The following is a 6917-nucleotide window of genomic DNA, read 5'->3' as shown; positions in this document are numbered from 1 at the left end:
TCTAGGCAAAGTTTTAAACTACAAATAGAAGGGGATGAAGTCCACTTACTAAGTGATTCCCAGTTGAGTGAGTCTAGGGCAAAATAGTCAGTCTCCTCCTCTGTCACTCCCCTGGCTGTGGAGCAGTTGCTGCTGCTGTATTATCACTGTGTGAGGGTATAACATGAAGGCTACTCTCTCCTCCACTGTGTGATTGTTTTTATTCTCATTGTAGTTTCTTCTGCCTTTTTCACTTCTTCAAGCAACTTACTCAACATGTACTCTCTTCCAATCTCTGCAACCCTGCAAGCCCCTTTGTGGACGATGCGAGAGATGAACCAAGGCAAATGACAAGAGTCTGCCTTGCAAGCAGTAGGTTCCAGGTTCAGTTCCCAGCATCTCCATGTAAGGTTGGGAGACCCCTGCCTGAAACCATGGAGAACCGGTGCCGGTCAGTGTAGACAATACTGAGCTACATGGACCAATGGTCTGACTCAATATAAGGCAGCTTCCTATATTCCTATGACAAGACTGTCCCACCACCAAGACCGCCCAATTTCTGAACAGACTGGAAGTTAAATCCTACTTCAAACACCTGCCAACAGGGCAGTATCCACTGGAACAGAGTGCATCAGGCTAGCTCTGTCCTCCAGCCCCCCTCTGCTGCTCCCTGCCTCCCACAGGACATAGGCTGTGTGAAGTGACCTCATTCCATTTAACAGCAGGGCCAATCCTATGGCCCTCAGTCAACTCCAAAGGGCCATAAATGGCTATGCTCCACAAATCTCATGGGGGCTATACTGCACAGCCTTACATATGCAAAATAATTTTGTGCAACTAAAGATGAAATCTTATGTGCTTCACAGTGAAAATGTATAGATAGGATGTGATTGCTTGAGCTGTTGGGGAACCCATTAGAATGCATCTTTTCCTCTTTTAACCACTACAGAAATGCTTTTATTTATTTAGGCCATCATAGGAGCACCTATCAACTTTCAAGATGTAGATAATCTGTTTTACAAAGTCCTATCTTCTTAACTTAGGCATCCTTCAACATGGTGCTAGCAAGACTCACTATCCACCACTGACACCCAAGTGGCCTGTATAGGTCAGCTTCCATCTAATCATGCAGCAACCATTTGGGGGGATTATAAAATGTCTATCACATGATGAGGATGGGAGCCTCCCATACAGAAGCACAGCTTCTTTGTACCATCAAATTAAAACAATACAGTGCACCACACAGTAAAAATTACAAATCCAGAACTTGTCAATACCACAATGGCACAAAACATTGATCGGAGGCATGGATTCTAAAGATTCTTACAATGCATTTTCTCCAATACCTCTGTGTCCACAGATGTGTACTGTGATTTGATGGTGATTCTGTTTGGAACACCTGTTAAAAAAATTATGAAAATTCATGAGAACATGTGCCTTGGGTCCATGTTTTTGTGCCATTGCAGTGCATTTTTGTTCCATGGTGGTAGTAAACAGCCAGTCTTTAAATTTTACTGCACAGTCAGCAGACACCAATGTAAGCTTTAACATAATAATAATAATAATAATAATAATAATAATATATTATTATTTATACCCCGCCCATTTGGCTGGGTTTCCCCAGCCACTCTGGGCGGCTTCCAACTGAATATTAAAAACAGTACAGCATCAAACATTAAAAACTTCCCTAAAGAGGGCTGCCTTCAGCTGACTTTTAAAAGTAAAATAGTTGTTTATTGCTTTGACATCTGCTGGGAGGGCGTTCCACAGGGCAGGCGCCACTACCGAGAAGGCCCTCTGCCTGGTTCCCTGTAACCTTACTTCTCGCAATGAGGGAACCGCCAGAAGGCCCTCGGCGCTGGATCTCAGTGTCCAGGCAGAACGATGGGGGTGGAGACGCTCCTTCAGGTATACTGGACCGAGGCCGTTTAGGGCTTTAAAGGTCAGCACCAACACTTTGAATTGTGCTCGGAAACGTACTGGGAGTGGTTTACAGGGGTTAGTGGTTTACAGGGCATCTCATGTAATAATCATACAAGAGGATCAATGTTTTATTTGCTAGATGCTACTTTTACCTTCTTGCTGTTTTGTGGTGGTGCCCACATCACGTTTTCACAATGCTAAATGTACCCAGGCCCAAAAGATTGAGGAACACTGATTTCTAATCAGAGCAGTATGCCAGCTACAGCTGAATGGAGCTGTTAAGTGAACACTGTTAAATAATGAGCAGTATGACCATGATGATGCTGGGTCCCAAAAGGTTGAATGCCACATTCTACCAACCAAATTCTTAAGATTTAAAAAACTCAAAAGCATTAACCTTTCTAGTTGAAAGATGCAACGTTAGCTTAATACATAGTTTCACCCTGATAGGGGAATCAAACAACTACCCAAACACTAATGTTTTTAAAAATGCAGTGGGGGTCCTAAATGTTTCAGTCCTGAATAGTTTTAACTGTTTTTACCAACAAGAAAACTGTTTCTACAGAATCAGAAGGATATGCCTTTATTTGCAGAGAATTCACCAGAGACTTCATATTTCAATACATGAAAGCTCTAATACACTTTAATTGAGAAACTTGTGAAAATCCTGAAAAATGAAACAGAAAGAGTGATGGTTCCCATCAACATCATGAACTAGGAATGCCACAAATCCAGACTTTAGGACAGAGAAAACATCACTCAAACATTGAGACAGGTATTGAGAAACACAAACTGGATAGAGAAGTTGAGGATGATCACCCTAACCTTTCATAGTCCTTGTAAACAAGATGGGATTGTAGAGCTGCAAAGAAGAGCATAAACCTTTATATCTTCAGATGTGCCGGATGTCCTGTCTTCTTTAGACTTTCTCATTCCTTGCAAGTGTTAAGAGCAAAGTGGGTATAATCAAAGCAGAAGAAAGTGCAGCCAATGCACACTAAGGATATAAATACAGTACGGAGCAGAATATCCTTAACACACAAGTTCCAACTTAGCCAGCTCGAATCATTGGTATCTCTGCAGTATTGCTTTCACTGCTCTATGGAAAGGTGGTGGATCAAACGCAATCACGGCGACCATACTAACGAAGAATGTGATTCCCACTACCAAAGCAAGGATATTCAGGTACTTTGCTTTCCTGCCATGCATAGCTGCACCTTCATTATCTCCCATGACTTTACAATCCCTTGACTGAAGCAGAGGTAGAGAAAAAAAAATATGCATTTTTAATAAAAAATAAAGAAAATTAGCAGTAGAAATATCGTTGCACATGCTTTAAACACCTGGAAGTCAAACGGGCTTTTTGTGGTTGTTGTGTGATCATTTCAAACCAAGAACTTCCTGCTCAGTGTTACCACTGCAGCATCCTTGTTAGCAATGATAGTACTCTTTTCAAATACTAATGATTTACTTGGCAATTATATTCTGATACACTGCCAGCATATGAAAGGTAAAGGTAAAGGACCCCTGAAAGTTAAGTCCAGTTGCGAACGACTCTGGGGTTGCGGTGCTCATCTCACTTTACTGGCCAAGGGAGCCAGCGTTTGTCCGCAGACAGTTTTTCTGGGTCATGTGGCCAGCATGACTAAGCCACTTCTGGCAAAACCAGAGCAGCACACGGAAACGCTGTTTACCTTCCTGCAGGAGCGGTACCTATTTATCTACTTGCATTTTGACGTGCTTTTGAACTGCTAGGTTGGCAGGAGCTGGGACCGAGCTATGGGAGCTCAACCCGTCACGGGGATTCGAACCGCCAACCTTCTGATCAGCAAGCCCTAGGCTCAGCGGTTTAGACCACAGCACATATTAGAAAGTGCTATTGGTCAAATGGCATTTGTCTTCTATTCTCCACAGTACATTATAATTTGGGGTGAATAAATGAGGCAGCCTTTTTTTTGATAGTATAAACATATCTACCTCATTGCCTGTTGGTAATAGGGAGCTTATACCAAAAAATAACTTTTTGCCCATTTTGCCTAGTTTGGCCCCTTCTCACTGGAGAAGATCTATAATTTACTGAAATATTTGTGGGAGCATCACAGGAAAGGTACAGTACAGAGAATACGAAATTCCCTAATTCCATCTGGTTTTTGTATTTTTGTTTTAATGACATTGCTTGAATTTATACTGTACGCCATTGTAGGCCCGGTTCATAGACTATTAAACAAAAGCTGGTGGCACTTTGTTTTAAGCCTTCCAGAGCAAGCCTTTTTGTGATAACAATATATATATAAAATACCATCTTATACACATGCAATGAAAAGTACATAGAGCACCCATCTTTTCACCTCTGTTTGCAGCTAAGGTGTGTTAAAAGGCCTCTGACTCCACCCTGCAGCCTAGCAGTGCCTGGTTCCTACCATCAATCAACCCATCCTTAGCTAGATGACATGGGTGAGGGGAATGAAAACTCCCTTGGAAAGTGGGGTAGGGAGAGAACGCTTTAGTTTAGGGTTAACACTGTTGGGGTAGGGGCCTCTGTGACAGCTGTGTGACGGGCAGAAATTTAACAGGTAGAGACCCCCCCCCCCATCACAGAGGCAATGAGGGGAGAGCTGTTAAAGCCAAATGCTGCTAGGAAAGGGAAGGGGTCAGTGGCCCACTCCAAGACCTGAGTGAATGGGGCGGAAGAAGAATGACGTCTGCCCCAGAAAATGAGAGTAAAGCAAGAAGCGGAGGCAGAAATGCTATCCAGTCCCATGGGGAGGAAAAGGAGCCAAGACTGAGGGAGGGCAGAAAACCGGAAGCGGGGAGCAAATAACTGGGTAAGTGAGATAATGGCGCTTTCCCGCCCTTTTTTTCGTGGGTGGGGGAGAAGGGCGGCTTCACCTTGATGGAGAAAATGAGAGCCGCGAAACCGAGGCAGAAGTGGTTCATGAAGGTTAAACTAAACATCGACCAGATAACGAAGTCTTGCGGGGGCTGGGCGACGACGCAGGCCACTGGGTAGGGGTAGGGGCTCGCGGGGGGCGGCGTACGGGGCCTGTACGGGTCGTACGGAGCCACTCTGAGGGCAACCGGCGACGACCCGGGCTGCATGGCGACGCGGGGCGGCAAGAGCAGGAGGCGGCGGCCGGCCGCTGAGGGGAAATGGGGCGCGGCGGGCGCGGGCCGAGGGCGGGTCCTGATTGGGCGGCGCGTGAGAGAAGCCGCAGCTTTTGATTCTGAGAAAACCACGAGGGAGGGAAGCGGCCGGGGGCGAGTTAGAGCGGGGACAGAGTTCGTAGGAAACGAAACTCAGATGGGAGAGGCAGGCAGGAAGCTGTGGTGCTCCGACGGTTTGCTCCGGTACACGAAGCGTCGGTGGCAGCAACTCCGCTAAAATAATAAATGTTGACAGTTCCTTGGAGCCAGCGAGCTCAGAATCAGCTCACCTGTGGGGGGTGGGGTGGCGCGTGGTGTGGAGACCCGACTTAGGGAAGCACCCGGGGTCCGGGGAGCTTTTAGGTAACAAGCAACTACAGTAATAAGGCTGTTGCAGGATTTCTCCCAGTCAATAACGACAGACACGGGTTCTTTCCGAGGAAGGCTAAATTTATTCACCTGCGCAGGGGCGAGAATCAATTCTCAAAGGCTGCTCCCAGATCGTTTGCTGGGGCTTCCTCTTTATAGTGAGCAACAGCCAGCTTTGAAAAAGCAGGACTTGTCTCAAGCCTCATTCACCTCCTGTTCTATCTGCCAAACAGCAAAGAACCACCCCCGTTCGCCCAAACTGCAACTGCCAGTCTGTGCGTTTTTGGCCCAGACTGCCGACCTATGCAAGTTTAAAAACAGACGCTAGATAGCTCACCCCTTCTGACGGACACGTGTCAGACTTCCCGGCATAAATGGTTTACACAGCGCTTCCTGCTAGTCTCCAGAGTGAGGGTGTTGGGAAAGACAGATTCCATTCGGGCCCTCCATCAAGGCTAATAAGTAATAATAACACTCTCTAGCTAAAGGATGGCTATCCCACGCCTCTCTTCTGCCCTCCATTCTCATGTTAAGAAAGGGGGTGGGGGCATAGGAGCCAACTCCTAGGGCCCCCCATAAAATATTTGATGGGCACTGCTATTCAGATACAGTGGACGCTTGGGTTGCGAACGTGATCCGTGCGGGATGCATGTTCGCAACCCACATCTGCACACTCGCGGGTCGCGATTCGGCGCTTCTATGCATGCGTGACTGCCAAAACCCGGAAGTAACCTGTTCCGGTACTTCCGGGTTTCGGAGGTCCGCAACCCAAAAAAACGCAACCTGAAGCGGCTGTAACCCGAGGTATGACTGTAGTGTGCTTGTGACACATCATGTGATGGATTTTCTGGACAAAAAAAATTCCTTCCAGTAGCACCTTAAAGACCAACTAAGTTGGTTCTTGGTATGAGCTTTCGTGTGCATGCACACTTCTTCAGATACACACACGAAAGCTCATACCAAGAACTAACTTAGTTGGTCTTTAAGGTGCTACTGGAAGGATTTTTTTTTTTTGTTTTGACTATGGCAGACCAACACGGCTACATATCTGTAACTGGATTTTCAGGGTGAGGCTTATTTCTCCCCCCACCCCAAATATTTTATACAAGTTGACGTCTCTGCAGGGGAGAATAAGAAAGGTTCTATCAGAGCAGGAATGAGGAATCTATAGCCCCCTCCCGATGTTTTTGACAACAATGCTCACCATCCCTGACAGTTGGTCATATTGACTGCAGGGTTTTCGGAGTCAGAATACCAACATCTGGAAGGCCGCAAGTTTCCTTGAAGCAAGAGGGATGTTTTAAAAAGTGGCTTCTAACAAAGTGGAATGATAGCTGCAGTTCCCTGAAACAGCACAGTGAGCTGGGGGAATGGAACTGCACGTTGGCAATTATCAAATTATGATGAGCACAAATAAACATGACACTGCCCTCATCAAAATTTGGGAGACACATTTATTTAAAGAGCACAAGGAAGTGAGATGAATAAATGGCAATGTTTAG

This window comes from Podarcis muralis, chromosome 1 (genome assembly GCF_964188315.1).
Source record: "Podarcis muralis chromosome 1, rPodMur119.hap1.1, whole genome shotgun sequence".
NCBI classification, from domain to species: Eukaryota; Metazoa; Chordata; class Lepidosauria; order Squamata; family Lacertidae; genus Podarcis; species Podarcis muralis.
Note: the sequence above shows the minus strand (reverse complement) of the source record.